The following is a 19077-nucleotide window of genomic DNA, read 5'->3' as shown; positions in this document are numbered from 1 at the left end:
TTGCCTACTTACTTAGAAAGATAAAAAGCATAGCTGGCACTAAAAGCCAAGTCCTCTGCTTTCTAGTCCAGTGCTCTTGCTTCCACCCACAGCTACCTCTTTTCTATTGTTTCTTTCAGGGGCTTCAAGCATTAATGGACATTTCATTTATTCCTATTCACAATATCCTTTTGAAGCCTTGATAACCACTTCCAATTTATGGCTAGAAAAACCATAGGCTTGGAAATGGACTTATTCAAGATCACACAGACAGGATGGTGATGGTTTTCATTCCCACTGTACACATCCGGCTCAGAGAGCCCCGGGCCCAAATCAGTACTGAGCCACACAGCTTTGCATGCAACAAGCTGAGGGCCTGTAGCCAAGAATTCATACTTCCTCTGCCTTCATTGACCACTACCTAGCTCGAGTGATGTCAAGTCACTGAAGTTTGCTGTAAAATCCTTGCTAATTATGGTTATAATTTCTGGCCAATCCCAGGGTTGAATGGCTTATCCAGAGGGAGGAGTACAAACCCAGATTACATCTAAACGGTGGGTCTCTTAGAACCAAGTTTTATTACATACATTATTATTGAATGATTGGTATAAACTCTGTACCATGGGGAGACAGAACAATCACAGAAGATCATATCTACTAACATTTTATGGCTCTTAGTGGTGAAGAAAAATGTTTTCTTCAAAACAATCACAGGACACAGAGGATACAAATATTATCTCCTTTTTAAAGAGGATGAAATGGGCTCAGTGAGTTTAATTGATGCTCACAGCCACAGAGCCAGAAGTGTTAGGAGGAAGGATTTGAATTCCGGATTCCTGACTCCAAGTCCAGTGCTCTTTTAGCTACTAACAATGCCTATTGGTTGGGAGAGAGGCTGAGGTTCTCATCTCAGCGCTGCTTCCCACTGAGCTGGGGTCAGCTCAGTGTAGTTAGTGCCTTTTGCTGTTTCTACCTATGGCATGAGAAAGATGAGTTGAGGCAAGGCATTCCACAATCCAGTTCCCATCTCCCTCTCTGGCTCTGTTTCACAACAATCTCCTTGATGAACTCTACATTTCCAGCCAGACTGGACAAGTAGCTATTTCCTAAACTTGACATTATATCATTGCCCGTCTCTGAGCATTTAAATCATGGCCTTCTTCACCCCCATACTTGGAATGCTCAGATTCCTTATCTTGTTTCGGCCTTTCCAGTTCTGGGCCTCACTTCTTTACTTATCAGTGGATTTGCAACAGCATCCTGATCAAGGCAAGTTCCTAGAGGATCAAGGCTATTTGACATCCTTTTGCCCTTGGATATCTGGAGCCTAGCTCCCATGTCTTGCACAAACTAGGTACTTAAACAGTATTTATTGCATTGAATGAAAGGTGGTACAAGAATCTGGAGTCATAAAGGCCTTAGTTCAAATCCAGCCTCAGACACTTAGTAGTTGTGTGACCCTGGAGAAGTCACTTGATCTCTCTGTGCCTCAGTTTCCTCATCTATAAAATGAGGATAATAATAGCACCTACATCCCAGGGTTGTTCTGAGGAGAAAGTGAAAAACTGTAAAGTACTTTGCAAAATCTATGTTAATGCTAGCCATTATTGATAAAGGGATTAAGAAATTAGAAATTATTTTTCAAGGACATGAAACAATTCACAAAGGTGGAAAAATTCCTCCAAATTTCTTTAAATTCTATTTTATATAACAGAAAGATCATAGTTTTTGTACACATATAACCTATATCAGATTGCTTTCTGTCTTGGGGAAGGGGGAGGGATGGAGAAAAATTAGGAACTAAAAATCTTATGAAAACAAATGTTGAAAACTATCTTTACATGTAACTGGAAATAAAATACTTTTAGGAATTAAGAAAAAGAAAGATTATAGTTCTAGGAGAGGGCACTAACAGAATTTAAGAGTCCCATCTTTCAGTGTCTAGGGTCTACCTAGAAGACACTCCTATTACTTGCACATCTGTTCTAGTGGTTATAACAATGAAGTATAAGGCTATATTCTTCATGGGGGAGGGGAGCAGAAAGTCTTTTCTAATTATAGAAGCAACGGTCTTATTGGTTCTCTCAATTATTATTATTTTTTTCATAGACAACTAGAAAACAGAGGTTGATAATGAGGATGAGGGCTTTTTTGGGTCAGTCAACAGGTACTTTTTTTTTTGCGGGGCAATGGGGATTAAGTGACTTGCCCAAGGTCACACAGCTAGTGATTGTCAAGAGTCTGAGGCCTATTTTGAACTCAGGTCCTCCTGAATCCAGGGCTGGTGCTTTATCCATTTCACCACCCTAGCTGCCCCATAACAAGTACTTATTAAGCACCCATTATGTACCAGGTGCGGTGCTGAGTGTTAGGAATACGAAGAAAGACAAAAGATGGTCCCTGTTCTCAAGAAGCTCCCAATCTAGTGAGGGAGGCAGTAAGATGAAGCAAGATACAGACAGGATAAATTGGGGATACTCTTGGAAGAAAGGCAGGACTTGAGAAAAGCTTCTTGCAGAAGATAGGACTTTAGTATAGACTTAAAGGAAGCCAAGGAGGCTAGGAGGCAGAGATGGGGGGGAAGAGAGTTCTAGGTTTGAAGGAGCTTTTTTCCTCAGATGTGTGCCATAGGTTTAGCTGGAGATACCAAGCTAGATACCAAGCCCAAACGGAAACAGACCTCCAGAATTGGACTGGATTTTTAAATGGGCAGCTTATTTTGGTTTCCATGAGGAATTCCACCTTTATTTCAACCAATAACCCTTCGGATCAGCAGCCAATGACAAGCTGTTATGTTTTACAAAACAAATGCTTGTTAGCTTTTTGGGTCTGACTCATGGAAAAAGTCATCTGTCATTGAACATTCTCTCTTCTAGGATTACAGTATTAACTTCTGTAACAACCACGTTGTTTATCCCATTCTTTCAAGCAGATGCTTCAGGCCTCACACACATTTCCAGGCATTTAGCTTAGGAAAACTGGAACTTTGGGTGTGGCAGTTACCAAATGCAGGGGTGGCCATCACACCAGGACGCATGACTAATTTTCTGCGACTCAGCAAAAGGAAAAGAAAAGTTTCCTACTTGCTCCTCCTGATATCCACCCCCTGCCCACTTCCCTCTACTGACAGGGACTTATTTAGCTGCGTAAGAGAGTTCCCAGATCACCTAGGGGTTTTTTGTATAGCTCCAGGAAAGGCTTTGAGCTCTACTTGTTTGGAATGATTCTATTTCACATTTCTTTCTTATCAGAGAAGCACACATTGGGACTGAATTTGGGGAAATATTTTATATATCAGATTCTCTTGATACCAATTTTTGTCATACCAGGCAAATTCTTTCTTTGAAAATCCTTTAGGGGACCCAGAGGGGATAAAAATTTATGTCTCTTTCAGATGCCCAAAATATCTGGTTGCCTACTCAGGTCAAAACATTTTTTTCCAATTACAGCAAACTCTTCCCTAATCCTAATACATTTATTCCAAGTATCACACTGCCTGTTAGGACCCACCAATACTAAGAATTCCTTTACCCCCAAAGGCCTCTAGGTAAGAGCAATTGTTGCTTTCTTGCAAGATACAGAAGCATCGGATTAACTGCTCATATCAGCTAACCACAAGGCACCCAGCCATTAGCATTATTGGTGCCCAAACTTCCCAATACCAAGAGCTTCACCAATCACCTATGAAACCTCTCTGACCACAGACATCCTGCTTGACTTCCTGGCAGGCCTGCTTCCCACAGTAAGAACTCAGCTTGTCAGTGTCCACGATGGTCTGTCTACTCAGCTGAGCCTTGGGGTGATATTACCAGTTGAAAGGTCTGGGCATATGTGCTAGGGACAACAGCATTGATATACTTGTGCCTGGACTGACAGCATCAACTCTCAGCTTTCTCCTGTCCCCAGTCCAATTTGTGAGATTCTTGGTTCTGCCTCAGCATGCAGAGAACATTAAACAGGTATTCTGAAATTTTATTGTCTTTGCTTGTCTGAGTGATTGTGTTCTGATCACCTACATAGGCAACTGTACCACTTGAAGTAGATGGCCACTCCTACCACTTTAACTGGAAGCACAAGGTTGAGGGGGGCAGGGCTCCTTCCTATTGGGTCTCAAGTTATCAATAGCCTTTGTGGAGGAAGAGAGGGTGGCTGCTATCTACAGCCAAGGGTTCTGCGGCTAGTACAGGAGCCTCTGGGTTTATTCCCATTGGGGAGTTTCTGCAAACTAGTTGCTCCCTAAAACAATGATGGGGGTGAGAAGGTTATAAAAACTGCAAAGCCTCTTTGGGAGCTCTACTGTACAGTTTAATATTTCAGCCTTTACTCAATTGCCAAAACATTTCAAACCAGAGTCAGGTAACATGTCTGTTATATGACATGTATTTATTATTCACCCCAAGATAATTAGCCAAAACTGAGATAGTTTACTGTTATCTCAGTCACTAATCACCACTTCAGCCATGCCTAGGTAAAGGATGGCAGCTGGCACAGATGGTGAAGAGACTAGCAAAGGGCTGGCATGAGATCAAGTGACTAGCCATGGCCAATGTCCCACCCAATATTATTTCCCACTACTTTCATTCACACGAGTGGCAGCTGTGGCATAGTCACTAGGGAGCTGGCTTCAGGTTCAAGATCTGCCTCTGACCCATGGTGGCTGCATGATCCTGGGCAAGTCACTTTTACATCCCAATTCTCTAGACAGCTCCCTCAGACTATAAAATGCAAAGTGCTGGCATCAGGAATAGAGGGAATTCCCTATACCAAGTTCACAGATCCAGTCTCCCTATTTATACTCTAGAAAGTGGTTGTCTCACAAAAACCTTTCAGTCTGTCCCAAGAAGGAGGAGCCTGAAAAATGGGCACCGTAATTAGCATAGGAAAATATGGCGGTGGTTGTGACTCTGGTGATGCAGGGATTTTTCAACATTACCTACTATTGGGTTTTTTTGTTTGTTTTTGGTGGGGAGGAGGAAGCTTCTGTTCCTGTATTCCTTAATAAGTAATTCTTAAAGAAAGGGACTGACTTAGATGATCTCAAAGGTCCTTCCCATCTCTAACTCCCAGGAACCTGTATGATTTCCTGTCTTGCTCCTCAACTTCAGGCAGAACCGCCAGTTTTCCAGTGGTTGGTCATTAGGGTTTTGAACTCATGTACCTAGAGTGGTGTGAGCCCTTAGGAACAACAAATATGCATTCCTTAAAGGCTTAATAGGTCTTGCTCCCCATCTTATAACCTTGTGCATGCACACAGCCCTGAGCGGGTGATCTGGCTTTTCTAGGGGCTGGGTTTGGGTTTCTGGGGGTCACAGTTCCTCTCTGTGAATGCCAACATGCATCAGGCTCTTGACTGGCTCAGAGTTGCCACTCGCTTTCCTACTCTTCAAGGCATTCAGGGGCATTTGCCAGCTGGAGGTATGCCCTGCAATGACCTGATGTCTCAAGTGCAAGGGAAAGAAGGGCTCTCCACTCAAACATGACAAATGTGAGTACTATATTTACATGGTGCCTACTACATGCCAGGCACTGAGCTAAGTGCTTTATACAAATATGATCTCATTAGATAGATAACACTCGATAGATCACATTCTCATGCTACCACATAAGTCTCCATACATTCATGCTATTTTACAAAACATTAAGCAGCCAAGGTACATTCTAAATCTGCCCTGGTCAAAAATTGAGCCAGCATCCAGGCCACTGGTCAACAAAATCAACATCTGGTTGTCAGCAGCAATCAGAATGGGGAGGTTATTCATCCTAGGGGGAGTACAATGGAAGAATTAGGACCTCTTTGGGGGGAAGGAGGGGAATATTGGTATGCCTTTGGGCTGATGTCAGGAAGGAGTTCTGAAGTGGCTTTTGATCTACTTTCCCTAAAAGAGCAATCAGACAGTCTCAGGGTTGGGAAAGAAACAAGCATTAATTAAGCACCTACTACACACAGTGTGTGCCAGGCACTGTGCTAAGTGCTGCACAAATTTATTTTTTACTAATATAATCAATCAATCCTCATAACCTCCTTGTGAGGTACGTGCTATGATTAACTTAATTCTACAGTAAGGAAACCAAGGTTAAGTGACATGACCAGGGTACAGCTACTAAGTGGGCAGGGCTTCCTGACCCCATGCCCAACGATTTACTGCCCCTAAAGAACCTGAGAGGCCTTCCTGGGCCAACCTATAATTGTGCAGGAATCCCTTCTAGGATCATAGGAGCCTAGACCTAGAGACAGGAAGGCATCAAAGGTCTTGGAGTCCCAGTCTCTTATTTGAAATATGTGAAACCCACAGGAGATTAAGTGAAATTGCCCAAGTTCATATAAGAAAGTCAAGTAAGCATCAGAAGCATAATTTGAACCCAGTTCTCGTGATTCTAGAGCCAGTGGTCTTTCTTCTGTACCCAACTACCTCCAACATCCAACAAAATTTGCTTGAAGACCTTGAGGGAGCAGAAATCCGTTTTTGTTGTTCAGTTGTTTCAGTTTTGTCTGACTCTTCATGAGCACATTTGGGGTTTTCTTGGCAAAGATACTGGAGTGGTTTGCCATTTCCTTCTCCAGCGCATTCTACAGATGAGAAAACTGAGGCCAATGGGGTAAAGTGACTTGCCCAGGGTTACACAAGCTAGTAAGTGTTTGAGGCTGGATTTGAACTCAGATCTTTGACTCTAGGCCTGGCACTCTATCCACTATGCCAACTAGCTGACCATGGAACCTGCTACCTACCTCTAATTGTTAGGAAATCTGTCTCTATGTCTTCTACTCAATGTTTCTGCTGCTGTCCTCTTGGACTAATCAGGACAAATTGAATCCCGATTCCACATGACATCTCTTTATATGTTCCTTCTGACCAGAAAGAATGAGGGACTTTCTTTTTTTAAAGGTCAAGTGCTGTGGTACAGCAAAAGGAGATTATCTACCTCTCAGCCCCACCCCCTACCTGCAAAGACCTTCTACCTTCCAATTCTGCCCCCTCATTTCCTTTTAAGCTACCATTTTGTAAACACTTCTCTTGAAGCCAACTGTATGAGATGGCAGGGCAACCCTCCTGTGGGCCTCTCCTCTCTTTGTTGCTAAAAACAAGCTGGGACACTATGGAAACCTGTTCTCTTAAAACTGGTTTTTTTGACACTGTACTCACTCCTCTATTTCGCTTTCTTTTGATAGTGGGTGGTACACCCTAAAACAAAACAAAAGACAAAGCAGTTAAGTCCCAGCACTGAGTCTCGTTTGGAATGCAACCAAACAGGCCCTGTGAACAGGCTCTCTCCTGCTCCAAACCAGCCCAGTGGAAAGTCAAAGTCAAAAACTCATTCTGTCCTGGAGTGAGGGTGAAGATAACCTCTGTCTGCCTATATTGTTTTTCCCCCTTCCCCCCTTAAATGACTTCTCTGGTGGGTGGGAAGGTTCGAGCTCTACGATAGCATCATTTGAAAATTAAGAAGTTTCTTTTGTTTCTTATAAACGAAGTCACCTTTCAAAATGTAGCAGAAAATAGAACGTTCTGTGTTTTACTTGGAAGCGGGTAAATCTAGTTTGATGGCCCTTAACCAACATTTAACTCTGCCTTACACCTTCTGTTTGTGTGAGGCACTCCATTTCATGATGCTTTTTCCCCCCAAAAAAGTATTTTGAAGAGCTTAAATTTGAGAGGAAATGAATTGAAATAATGACGAGGTTTGGCCTCAGAAAACAGTTCTTCCCTTCTCTGCAGAGATGGGTGTTGGTTTTGCTGTATTGCTTTCCTCTCCATCCCAAATATCTTATTTAGAATCTTTGTTACAAGGGGTGACATTTTTGGTAATGAAATAGCAATAAAAATAAGATTAAAGCAATGGAAAGCTCTGGGGTGGAAGGGGGGGAAGAGGAAGTACACACACACACACACACCCCTCCCTATGTAGGAAAAACTTGAGTTTTTACTTGTTGAAATGTCCCCATGCAACTAGTGAGCTAGGTGTCAGAATGGATAGAGCACCGAGTTCAATTCAAGCCTTAGATACTTATTAACGGTGTGACCCTGGACAAAATCACTTATCCTCTATCTGCCTCTGTTTCTTCAACTGTAAAATGGAGATAGTAGTACCTATCTCTCAGAGCTGTTATGAGGATCAAAGGAGATTTGTAAAAGTGCTTATTAGCACACAGTGCCTGACACACAGTAGGTATTTAATCATTATTTGTTTCTTTCCTTCCTTTCTTCCCGTGTGCCATTTAAATTTTAAATCTCTACCATATAATAGAAGCAACTTGGAAAACAGACCCCAGGGTTCAATCTGAATCTGCAGTCTACTTTCTTGGGTACTCTGATTTACTAACACTAAATGGCTTGGGAAACAAGTCATACCTGGGTCTCAGGTTTCCTTATTTAAAAAAAAAAAAAAGAACAAAACCTACCCAGTTCCCTCCCTCTTTGAATCAAATGAACTAAGTTCTTTGAGTAAAAGGAATGACAGAGTACAAGATGTTCATTTCAGAAGGATTTTTTCTGCCTCTGAGACCCAAGCTACCTTCTTATAACCAAGTTAATATTTCTGGCTCAAAGTGCCCCCTCCTCAGGCTTAATTGGAAAAACAATCCTTCTATTCCCAAGGCCTACCTTTAGCTAAGCTTTGTGATTCCACAGCAGTGAAAGGAAGGGAGCATGGTTGATATTACCTGCTAGTAAGCATAGTTAGCTAGAGAAAAGGACACTCTCCCAGTTCCTTCCTGGAGAGATCACTTCTCCATAGGTGAGAGGTTTATGTCCTCTTTCTTCCTTTCTGGCCTTACCTGTGTAGAAACTGGAATTGTTATTTTCCTGCTCAAAGATACTCTTCGTCTGAGAGTCAAACCGGAGCCATAGGCCAATGGCAAGGACTGCAATTCCTGCGAGCTATGAGAAAGAAGACATACCCAAATGAATAGCTGTTATTCAGAATAACACTCTCACACCCTGCACTGTTATACTTTCTTTTTTTGGGCGGGGCAATGAGGGTTAAATGACTTGCCCAGGGTCACACAGCTAGTAAGTGTCAAGAGTCCGAGGCTGGATTTGAACTCGGGTCCTCCTGAATCCAGGGCCAATGCTTTATCCACTGTGCCACCTAGCTGCCCCAACACTGTTATACTTTGTGATTAATCAGTGTTCCTTAACATGTGCTAGGGAAGATTATCAGCCTGAAAATTTTATGCACAAGATGGCATCTACTGTGCTTAACCATTCAAATGTGGATGAACATGATGATCCCAACACCCTTTTGTATGAATGAATGAACATCAAATATTTAGTTCTACTCCTCCTTGCCTCTCCCCTGTTTACCTTATTTCCCACCAGGCAACACCAAACACAATGAGCCCCAAATGATTTTTTTTCAGCTATGGACCCAGTAAATATTAACCAATGAGATCATGTTTGCTCAGCTGGGAAGAAATCATCTTATTTAAAGATGGAGAAATTGAGGAAAATTAGGGATGGCTAGCTCACCCAGTGAACAACCTGAGTTTTAGGTCAGTAGGACAAAGAATGAACCAAATTTTCTAGTGCTGTGTTCTGTATCATTCCTATGCTGCTCTGTCCTAGGGATTGGTACATTAGAGCTCCCTACCTAAAAACTCAATACCTAGGTGGCACAGTGGATAAGATGTTGGGCCTGGAGTCAGGAAGACCCACCTTCGTGAGTTCAAATCTGGCCTCAGACACTGACTAGCTGTGCGACCCTGGGCAACTTGCTTAACACTGTTTACTTCAGTTTCTTCATCTGTAAAATGAGCTGGAGGAGGGAATGGCAAACCACTGCAGTATCTTTGCCAAAGAAAACCTCCATGGGATCATGAAGAGTTGGAAACTAAAAACAACAAACCAAAATCTAAAATCTCTTCCAATTAGGGTGTACATGGTTATCAATAAAACAGTTCAAGCCTACAGAGTAGAGGTGGCTAGACATGAGCTAGGCAGGCTCCAGACCAATTCACGAGACTGTAGCTTTCTTCTGTTATCTACCTTCTATGGAGGGACTTACAGGGCAGTATCAGCTCTCTCTACTTGGAAGATAGATCTTGTCACCTATAAAGAGAATCTCTTCCTTCCTGTTTTGCCACACCATGGGGAATGTGGTGACTTGGATAGTGCTGGAGATTTGGGCTTGAAACTCAAATTCCACAATCCCATGAAAAGCATCTTCAATAAAGCAATCCATCTGTGAGCTAGGACCTCAATCTGTTTTTTGAGTTTTCTTGATGGTAGGGAAAAGGATAAATATTTTCTGAATGTACATAAATGAGTAAGGTCCTCTCCAGTCACCTCTTGGAGCCTCTCTTTCCTCCACTTATGAAATGGGAATAATATTTGTACTACCTACCTCACAAGGTTGGTGTGAGGAAAGCGCTTTACAAAAGTCTTACAAAGTCATCTCTGCTATAGACAATCTTTACTTTAAATCTAACGTGTCTAGCAGCAAGGGAAAAGGTGCCCTTGTCAGTGTCCACATCATTCCCAAGTTGGGTCTATTTTCTCCATGGGGGGAAGTTCCAAGTTGACTTAGTTTGACTTGGTATTTTTTTTTTTCAGGGCAACAAGGGTTGTGACTTGCCCAGGGCCACACAGCTGGTGTCAAGTAGACTTGGTAGTTTTATGTAAGCATTTCCCCAGGCTTCCCCAGAAGAAACAGATATGAATGCTTGGGTTTTAGTTCATTTGCAGCAGAAACAATTTAGCAGAAAGAATAAGTCCTGAGGGTGGTTAAAAGGCCAGAAGGTCAATCAATCAACAGGTCTTTATCAACTATCTACTCTGCCAGGCACTGTGCCAGGATATGGACTTTCAAGTTCAATGAATGAAATAATTACAACTTACAATTTCAAAAGGAGTGACCACAAGCACACATATATATAAAGAGAATAATAGAAATAAATTCAAAGTAGTTAAATAGAAGGTAGTTTTTCTTTGGGGGGGGGGCACTAGCAATTTTGGGGCAGGTAAATCAGAAAAGGTTTCATGCAAAAGATGGTACCCCGGGACTCTAGAAGGCAGGGGTAAGGAAGGAGGGCAATATAAGCATACCTTGCTTTATTGAGTTTTGCTTTTTATTGCAGATATTGGGGGGGGGGTGCTTTAAAAAAAAACACATTAAAGTTCTATGGAAATGTGAGTTATATCAGAAAAAGCTTCTTTTTTTTGCAGGGCAGTGAGGGTTAAGTGACTTGCCCAGGGTCACACAGCATCACGTATCTGAGGTCCTATTTGAACTCAGGTCCTCCTGAATTCAGGCTGGTGCTTTATCTACTACGCCACCTAGCCTGCCCTGGATGTTTTTTGTGTGTGTGTGTGTGCGTGTGTGTGCGCGTGTGTGTACGTGTGTGTGTTTTTGTTACAAATGGAAAGTTTGTAGCAATACTGTGTTGAGCAAGTCTATTTGCTTCATTTTTCCAACAGCATGTACTCACATTGTGTCTGTGTCATATTTTGGTAACTGTTGCAATATTTCAAACTTTTTCATTATATCTATTATGGTAATCTGTGATGTTACTATTGAAATTGTTTTGGGGGTCTAGCAAATTGCATCCATATATGATAGCAAACTTAATCCATAAATGCTATGTGTGTTTCAATTATTCCACAGACTGGCTTCCCTCTCCCTCACCTCAGGCCTCCCTATTCCCTGAGACGAAACAACATTGAAATTAGGCCAATTAATAATCCTACAGTGGTCTTTCAATGTTCAATAGATGAGGACAACTTCAATTGCTGTCTTATTTTAAGAAACTGCCCCAGCCCCACCAACCTTCAGCATCCACTGCCCTGATCAGACACCAGTCATCAACATTAAGGTAAAAAACAAACAAACAAAAAACCATTGAGGCAAGACCCTCTAACCAGCAAAAAGATGATGACTCACTGAAGGCTCAGATGAGTGTTAGCATTATTTGGCAATTTTTGAATTAAGGTATGTACCTTGATGTAAACATTTTTATGCACTGGGGAACAAAAAAAATTCACATTTGCTTCATTGCAGTGGTCTGTAACTGAACCAGCTAGGTAGCAAAGTGGATAGACTGCTAGCCCTGGAGTCAGGAGGACCTGAGTTCAAATCTGACCTCAGATACTTCCTAGCTTTGTGACACTGGGCAAGTCACTTAACCCTGATTGCCTCAGTTCCTCATCTGCAAAAAGTTAAAGAAGGAAAAAGCAAACCACTCAGCATCTTTGCCAATGGGGTCACTACTGAAATGACTAAAAGAAAGAAGGGACTGTTTTTGATTTTCTTTATATCAGTCAGTAAATACTTATTAAGAACCTACTGTGTACTAGGCAATTGTGCTAAGTACCAGGAATACAAATAGAAAGAAAGACAATCCTTGAGACAGTAAGCATCTGAAATAGGTTATATATGTGCAATCATGTAAAATATTTCTACATTAGCCATTTTGTACAAGAAGACTTGAAGAAAAAGGAGAGAAACAAAGTGCAACGTAATATGCTGCAGTCTATATTCAGACAATATTAATTCTTTTTCTGGAGGTGGATAGCATCAAACAAACAGTGTTTTTTTCTTTTCTTTCTTTCTTTATTTTTTGGTGAAGCAATTGGGGTTAAGTGACTTGCCCAGGGTCACACAGCTAGTAAGTGTCAAGTGTCTGAGGCGGGATTTAAACTTAGGTCTTGAATCCAAGGCCAATGCTCTATCCACTGCGCCACCTAGCTGCCCCAAACAAACATTTTTTACAAACATTTTATGCCAAATACTGCACTAGGAGCTGTAAGAGACATGATTTTGAAATAAGAAAAAGCCCATGCTTTCATAGAATTTTATAGTTTATATCTATGATAAAGAATTACAACAGAAAGTGAGATATGCCTTTCAGGAAGATCAGAGAAAGTAGCTGGGGAAGTGATTTGGAAAGAGGAGGCATTTTGAACACATTCACCATTGAAGAAACATAGGAACACCTCTCCCATGTCCTTAAAATTCTCTCCAGTGGTAAGGTCACTCAGGACTGCCCTTTGAACATTGTCTGGTCATCCCCCCCCCCCCATGAGTCAGCCAACTAAATGGTTCATACTCACTATCAGTACAAGTATTAACCTTTGTGACCAGATAATGATGATAGGACAGCTTTGGAAGAAAAAAAAAATAAGATTCAAAGGAGATGATTTGAGTTTAGACAAATATAGCCATGCAGAGACATAGGTTCATGGGCCTGTTTATAAAGAAAAATGGGGGGCAGCTAGGTGGCGCAGTGGATAGAGCACCAGCCCTGGAGTCAGGAGTACCTGAGTTCAAATCTGGCCTCAGACACTTAACGCTTACTAGCTGTGTGACCCTTGGCAAGTCACTTAACCCCAATTGCCTCACAAAAAAAAAAAAGAAAAGAAAAATAGGGCAGCTATGTGGTGCAGTGGATAAAGCACAGGCCCTGGATTCAGGAGAACCCGAGTTCAAATCCAGTCTCAGACACTTAACACTACCTGTGTGACCCTGGGCAAGTCACTTAACCCACATTGCCCCCCCAAAAAACCCCAAAACAAAAAACAAACAAACAAAAAAAGAAAGCATTGATTATTTTTAAAAAGTAAAAATTTATCTTTTCCTTGTCTCCTCTCCACCCTCTGACCTTGATGACCTTGTTCAGGAAAAAACAAGATTACGGATGTAGGTCTGAAGAGACCATCAGGTTCAATATCATTTCACAGGAAAAGTAAATTGCCTTGGGTCACATAGCTAATACGGTTCTGGGGATAGGATTTGAACTCAGGCCTTTTTCTGGTGCTCTGTTTACTCTACCACATCAATCTAGGACCTGATCGTCTATCTAGGGGTCTGGCTAGTAAAATGGTATGAAGATTCTTAGATGCCTTGATGGGCCCCTGAGGGTATTGATTCACCTCTTTAAACAAAGCAGTTCATTTTCGGCATAAATTAAGCATTAAAGACAGCAGAAAAAAAAAGGGAGGGGGGGGTTGGGGAGAGAGAATGAACAAATTCACATTAGTTTCCAAAGAGGGGGAAAAAGCAACAAACAAGTGTCTCCAAGTTCCTTCTTTCAGACTCCTGGCTATCTTACTTACTTGAAAGGGTTACCATCTAAAACAAATAGGATACAGCCGCATACACAGTTATGGGCCCTGGCAGAGGGTTCTGGGTTTTGGACAGACTTCAGCCCACAAATATTTTTCCTTAGTCAGTAGTGCTCTCATGATGGAACACAGCTGATAGCCAGAAGCAGAAGTGGCCCAGAGGAAGAAGGTCCTATGCCGTGTGTGGGGCAGTCTGATGTCCTTTCCTGCCTTGAACCTCTACTAATAAGGGGGCAGCCCTAGTTTGGGTCATCTCAAGTCATTTTCCTTATTAGCAAGTTGTTGAGTATAGTTATCCACTTATTCCTTGGTAATGCCGAGAAACAGCCTACTATCAAAAAACACCATGAAAAGAATACCGGTGATTCAAAAAAAGAGATGAGGACTTTATGCTCTCATCTCAAAGCATAAGGTGACGTGGAAGAACTGTGGACCCAGAAGGAGTCAAGAGGAGATAAGTTCCATCCTAGCTTGGCAGGCAACTAATTAACTCAGTGAATTTAGATAAATCACTACATCTCTTTGACTCTCAGTTTTGTTCCCTATGGAGGGCTTCAAATGCTGTAATTGAGTGAAGAATAGGTTTCTTATGGACAGAAAACTGAGGCGGAAACAGGTAAGTGACTTACCCAAAGTCACTTACGTGGCAAGGGACAGAGTTAAGATTCAAAACCAACATCCTCATACTCCTAATCCAGAGAGTCTTTTCCACTGAACCACACTAGGCTCTGAGAAATGTAGGCAAAGACATATACAGAACCCAGGAACCCCATTTCCTTGGATGCTGTGCTCAGAATTAATAGTGCCATTGCCTTAGCTGCAATTACTTAGCTGCAATTGACTCTGGAGAGAGACAAAGAATTACTCAGACAGCCTGAGACATTACAATTTAAAAGGAAGTTGAAAGGAAAGGGAAGTGAGGCAGGGGCTAGGAGTTCTGAGTCACAAAATTCGTAACCACCAATGGATGGATGGCCTTTGTTTCCTTTTCTGATTGAATTAGAGATCTAACTAGCCAAAGAGGAAGATGCCATGTACATCATTAAAGACGTCACTTTAAATCTGAAGAAACTGTCTGTCAGACCATGCAAGGAAGGCTAATTGAAGGTGAAAGTAAGCAGTATCAAAAACAACAATTATAGCATGGCCCTAGGGTTTCTGGGATGGAGCCAAGATGGCAGAGGAAAGGCAGTAAGCTCTTGGAACTCACAACACGATGGCTCCAAAAAACCTCCAAATAATGCCATAGGACAATAACATGGCCCTAACAGGTCCAATATACACCTATAAGAAAATATATTAAGAATTCAACATTTATTAAGTGCTGTGTACTAAACAAGAGGCAGCATGGAACTGTGGGTAGAGAACTGGCTTGGTGATAGGAAGTCTGCATTTGACACATACTTCTCGTATGACCAAGTTGTTATTGTTGTTGATCCTTTGTTTTCCAAGAGAACCAATGACATCCTGAGGGTGATGTCTTGACTTGCTCACGAATTGGATCTAAGTGAGGCAAATCTGCACAAGTTGTCCAGCCTCATTTTCTCTTTGAGAGTCAGAGGTCCAGTGGCAGCACAAAAGTCAAGATGACTGGTGATGACCCAGGATGCAGTGGCTTACCTTGGTGTCTTCGATGTCTGACCAAGCTCCAAGTGCTCCACAGTGCCTGCTTCAGCTGCCTTGTGGCCATTGGAACACAATTGTTCTCATCCACCCAATCCACTAGAGGAAGTCTTCACAAGTTTGGGGATGGACATTCCCCTAATGCACTGATGAGTCTCAGGCCTGCAGGTTACCTTCAAACCTGGTTTAGGAGCCATCGACTGAGACAGTTTTACCAGGGTGTGGCTGCTTAGCATGCCACAGTTTCTTGGAACCACAGGTGAGAGTTGGTGTGAAAAGTGGATACCAAAGGTGGATAAGTAGCCTGGAAAATGGCTCAACAGACCCTCAACCCAGAGGTGCTAGTCCTCCTTGACCACCCCATAGCAACATACAAGGCACTGTGCTGGGTGCTGGTGGATACAAAGATGAAAATGACAGACTGTTTTAATTTAAGGGACTAAGATAGAACCTATTCCAACAGGTATTATGCAAGATAGAATGGGATAGAGGTGAAGGAAAGATCGCTGAGTTGGCTCACAGGGAACAAGTGAAAGATGCTGCTGTAAAGCAAAGGGAACTGGAGAGTCAGAAGGCAGAAGCAGCCTGCAGCAAGGCAGGGGGGTCTTGTCAGCAGCTTGATGACATAGCAGAAGGAACACTAGATCAGGAGTCAGACTTCGATGGTTCAGGTCCTAGCTTGGACAATCATCAGCTATGTAACTGTGGCCAAATCATGGCCAAACCAAGCCAAGCCAACTAGCATTATTAAAGTGCCTATATGTGCAAAGAGCCCTACTAAGTGGTAGAGACACAAAGACCCAAAAAAAGTCAAAATAAAAAGCAACAAAAAACCAGTGCCTTTCTTCAAGAACCTTACACTGGGACAAGATACAACATGGAAACAGGGAAGTGAAAACAAGGTATTCTAAGAAAGGGAGTCTAAAGGAGGCCAAGGGAAGAGGAGGTAGCATTGAGATGCATCTAGATAAGGATTCAGAGACAAAACTGGAGGGGCAAGTGCATGCTAGACATCAGGGACAATTTTGACATGAGGTGGAATGATGAGTGGATTAGCTGGTAGTTCAGATCAGCCACGTCCTTTCCTTGGGTCTCAGTTTCTTCATCTTAGTCCAACCACTATATTTAGATTATAACAAGAGTTTCATTTTGGCTTTAGATTGATATGGAGAAATGCCATATTTAAACTCTGAAAGGGTCAGACTAGTACCTTCTTTCTCAGGCAGCCATTTTATTTAGAGCACAGGAAGGAGTTGTTTGTCCTTCATTCTCAAAGAGGACCATGGCATCAGGGTGATGTCATGACTTGCAGTGAATTGATTTAAGTGAGTCAGGGCTATGCAAAGTCACAAGCCTCACTCTCTCCACCAGAGCCATCTGGGTACAGTGGGGGGTCATATCAGGAAAAACTGGAGATGGCCCCAGATGTTTAAGGGCAATTGGGTTAAGTGACTAGCCCAGGCTTCACACAGCTAGTTAAGTATCTGAAGTGAGATTTGAACTCAGGTCCTTCCAATTTCAGGGACAGTGCTCTATCCACTGTGCCACCTACCTGCCCCCACAGGAAGGAACCCATACTCCTAAAGAGAATCTTGCCTTTAAATGAAGGACTCATGACAAACAAAAGACTTCAGAAAATAAATGGAACTTGGGGAGGTTAAGAAATTGCCTGGATATCCTTTAATGATGATGAAATGAAACTCAGCCATGAAAATGACAGTTGCAATGGTCCAGCCACAAGCACCTTAACAATAGCTAATGTTTAAGTTTTTATAGGGCTATTTACACATCATGTCATTTGATCTTCACAACGATCCTATGAAGTAGGTACAATGGATACCATTATTCTCATTTTATTGAGGGAGAAAATAAAACTGAAAGGTGAAGCAACTTCCCTATGAACATACAGATGATAAGGATGGAAGAAAGCAGTCAAAGTCAGGTTTTAAAATCCAGAATTGAATCCACCATCCTTCCTCCCATACTCGTTGTTCCAATATGTCTACCATGGCAGCACTGCCCACCTGCCTCACCTAGTACCTTCTCAGGCTCTAGAAGGAAAATCTGCTTTTGGTCCAAGGTCATATTTATATCATGTGACAGACAAGTAGGAAACCAAGTCTATACTCACAGTTCCGGATCAAACTAGCTTACTCAACTTCATTTTATTTCTAACCCTTGTAGTATGGAAATAATTTGTCTTTCCTGAAAAAAGCTCTGAGTAGATACCAACAATAGGCTTGTGTAATTGGCCATGGGAGAAGGGGGAGGGAGAAGCAGAATGGAGAGCTTCACATGTTGTTCTGGTAATTGCACTCTATTTTCATCCATCATCTTTCAGTTCTGTGTCTGTGGAAAATAGGCCTTGTGCTTCGCGTTTTCTCCTGCTTTCTACTAGTTGGACCTTGGTCCTGTCTTTCATCCTTTTTTTCTATTGAATTCTCCAAACTTCCCTGTCACCATCAAGGGTACCACTGCCCTTCTAATCAATCAGGTTCCCAAGCTTTCTGTCCTCCTAAATTCCTTATTATTCCTCACCCCATTTATCTAATCAGTGGCCAAGTCCTGATGATCCGACCTCCAAAGACTGCCTCAAATCTGACCCCATCTCTGTACTCCGCTACCACCCCCATTCAGGCCCTTGTCATTCTCCTGCCTTTATTATTATATCAACTTTGTAATTGGTTGGCATCTGGGTGATACAGTAGATATAGCACTGGACTTGGGTCAGGAAGACTTCAGTTTAATCCGGCTTCAGACACTAGCTGTGTGTGCTTGGCCAGGTCAATTTCTGTCTACTTCAGTTTTTTCCTCTATAAAGTGGTAACAGTAATAGCACCTAAGTTTCAAGATTGTCATGAGGAATAGAAATGGGATGTTTTTTAAAGCAATTTGTAAAACCTAGATACCACTCCAGCATCTCTGCCAAGACAATCCTAAATGGGGTCACAAAAGAGTTGGACACAACTGAAAATGACTGAACAACAAAGTGCTATATTATGCTTGTTATGAATAATTATAATTTTTGGTCTCTCTGTTTCAAGGTGGTTTCCTCCACTGAACTGCTAAATTGATTTCCTAAATGCGGTCTGCACATGTCAGTTCCCTGCTCAAACTCCATTGGCTTTTTATTACCTCTAGAATCATATAATTGCCCCTGGTGGCATTTAAAGGCTGTTAATGCCTAGCTCCACCCTACCTTTCCAGCCTTGTTATAGATTACTTCCCTTTGTGCACTCTGTAGTCTAGCCAAACTAGCCTTAATTATGTTTCTCACATAAAAGGTCCCATCTTCTGTCTCCATGCCTATGTGCTGACCATCTCCCATGGATAAGATAGAATCCCTCCTCAATTTGGTCTCTCAGACTGCCTTGTTTCCTTTGGAATATAGTTCAAGTGCTATCCTTGACATGAGAAG

At 42.1% G+C, this 19077-nt stretch overlaps 1 protein-coding gene across 1 annotated transcript in view; it reads right to left on the bottom strand.

Annotated features, from left to right (window-relative positions):
• Positions 1-19077, bottom strand: part of CD9 (CD9 molecule) — a 58980-nt gene that overhangs the window by 12938 nt on the left and 26965 nt on the right. The window contains exon 2 of the mRNA XM_043967202.1: positions 8753-8855. The gene's annotated coding sequence lies outside the window, so the exon portion shown is untranslated. The remainder of the gene's footprint in view (positions 1-8752; positions 8856-19077) is intronic.

The sequence above is a fragment of the Dromiciops gliroides genome, chromosome 5 (assembly GCF_019393635.1).
Source record: "Dromiciops gliroides isolate mDroGli1 chromosome 5, mDroGli1.pri, whole genome shotgun sequence".
Classification (NCBI taxonomy): domain Eukaryota; kingdom Metazoa; phylum Chordata; class Mammalia; order Microbiotheria; family Microbiotheriidae; genus Dromiciops; species Dromiciops gliroides.
The sequence above is the reverse complement of the archived record's forward strand: the minus strand, read 5'-3'. Positions and strand labels throughout refer to the sequence as shown.